We start from the raw sequence: 2,544 nt of genomic DNA, 5'->3' as shown, positions 1-2,544 counted from the left end.
TCAGTAACTAAACCTGGACAGCTTGGAAGGTGGAGCGCATGGTAATAACGAGCATGTTAGAAGACAGGTATGAACAGGACTGAGCTGGGAAAAATGACTGCGTCGTTTCCCTAGTATGGGCCAAGTGACACGTGCCTGACATTATGGGAGGAAGCCTGAGCTAGCACTAGGATGAAAGCTAAGCTCTGATACTCCCTTCTTATTCTTCCTAGAGGATAAACTAAGAAATGAGATCACAGCATGTGCTTGGTCATGTATTAGGAGCTCATTACTTCCAAGAAGAATGGGCAGATGGGAGGGTGGGGAAGTCCAGGCTATCTTGCTGTTTTCACACTCCCTCCATCCCCTTTTTTCTGTCCCTCTCTTGGTTTCTTTCTTTCCCTTTTCTTCCTTCAGCTTCAGTTATGTGAGTAGTGTTTGGGAATAATTACTAATATTATTTGTGTCTGTATGTGAGACAAGGTCTTTCCATAGCCCCAGCTGTTCTAGAACTCACTATTTAGACCAGGCTGGCTTCCATCTCACAGAGATCCACCTGCCTCTGCCTCTGGAGTGCTGGGATTAAAAGCATGGATCACCACATCCAGCTTAATTACTATTAATTTTCAAGTATTGGATTACTATATTGTACTATAGGTTAAATTAACATGTTTTTCTACTCATAGGTTGGGTTTTGGCTTTGCTTTGCTTTGTATCTTTTCTAGAGAGCAACCAAGTTCCTCCCCCCAGCCTCTATTATCTCTGTCCCCAGTTACCACTTCCAAGATTGTGAAATGAGATAGTGTCCACATGCTCCTGGCTATTTATACAGATTGACTTAAAAGCACTCTCAGAACTGGAGAGGCAGAGAAAGGAAGATGGTAAGTATGAGGCCTATGTAAGCTACACAGACCCTGTCTCAAATGAAAAACAAACAAAAACAAGCAGGCAAACGAAAGTAAACCATGTGGCCTAAATTTACAGCTTTTTTTTTTTTTTAATCTTTACGTTCCTTTATTGGAGCAAGATTCCTGACCAGTATACAGTGATGTATTTACTAAACAGAGACCTGTGCAGAAATCATATACTATCCATCTAGACAGATTTTGATTACACTTTGCCTATTGATGGAATAGTTCCATTTATAAGTTTTATACATCAAAAAGCTTTGAATTTGACCAGGCTGTCCATTAATCATCTCTGAAAAAGTGGCATTTAATTTCAGCTCTATTTTACTGCATTAAAAAGCTTATGCATTAGGTGGCTTCCCAAAATAACATTCTCTTCTCCCTGTAGCCCCAGCTGGCCTGGAACTCGCTATGTAAACCAGGCTGGCCTTGAACTCACAGAGATCCACCTACCTCTGCCTCCCAAGTGCTGGGATTAAAGGCGTGCACCACCACGCGCAGCAATGTGCAGCATTTTTAAAGGTTATTTTTAATTATGTCTATGTGTGTGTGTATGTGTATGTGCATATGAGGGCAGTTCCTATGGAAGGGTAGGATCCCTTGGAGCTGGTATTACAGGAAGTTGTGAGCCAGCTGATGACAAAGGGTCCCCTGCATGAGCAGTACATGCTCTTAACTGGTGAGCTGTCTCTCCAACCCCTATAGCATGTTTAAATATTATCAAGATATCACTTGATATCCATCTGAATCTCATCTTGAAATATGAAATAGAATAATTGTTTATACGGTTATAAGAGAAAAGCTCATCTTCTGCCATTGTTAAGGTATTCTCATTAAATTCCTTAAAAGTATCAAGTAAAAGTAATTATATCTGTGTGAAAGCTAGAACTTACATAAACACCAAACTTTATCTTCAAAAATTCTTTATCTTCAAAATTTCTGTCCTGCAGCCAGGCATGATGGCACACACTTTTAATCCCAACATCCCAGGGGGCAGAGGCAGCAAATCTCTGTGAAGTCAAGGACAGCCTGCCTGGTCTAGCCAGACAGGGCTATGGGGAAACTCTGTCTCAAAAAGACCCCAAAAAATTCCTTCCTGTGATAAGCATGATAATGAAAATTATGATCATAAAAGTCATTAATATGAGTGGGTCCTCAGAGTCCACACTGGATATACCAAAGTACACAACCAAGTTAAACACTGTGTAAACTATTGTCCAGGTACTGATATACTCAGAGGACAGTTTCTGATAAGACCTTTCAAAGGTAGTTTTTTAAAAAAACAAGAAAGGAAATGGGAGGATGAGAGAGAAAAGGAAATGTTTTACAATTAAAGTGACAGTGGACCAGTGAGTCAAACCACCCAAGAAATAGAATACTGCTGTGCTAGACAGATGACTCACCGGTGAGGAGCACTGACTGCTCTTGCAGAGGGCTGGAGTTCAGTCTTCAGTACCCACATCAGGCAGCTCCCAACTGCCTGTAATTCCAGTTCTAGGGGATCTAATATCCTCTCTCCTGACCTGCCCAGGCACCCATGGGCACGCGCACGCACGCGCGCACACACACACACACACACACACACACTAAAAATTTTTTTTATATATTTATACAAATAGAGCAGCCCCTCAACACTCACTATCCCCCTTCCCCCTCA

Source organism: Nannospalax galili, unplaced genomic scaffold (genome assembly GCF_000622305.1).
Source record: "Nannospalax galili isolate Female #2095 unplaced genomic scaffold, S.galili_v1.0 scaffold691, whole genome shotgun sequence".
Taxonomy (NCBI): domain Eukaryota; kingdom Metazoa; phylum Chordata; class Mammalia; order Rodentia; family Spalacidae; genus Nannospalax; species Nannospalax galili.
The sequence above is the reverse complement of the archived record's forward strand: the minus strand, read 5'-3'. Positions refer to the sequence as shown.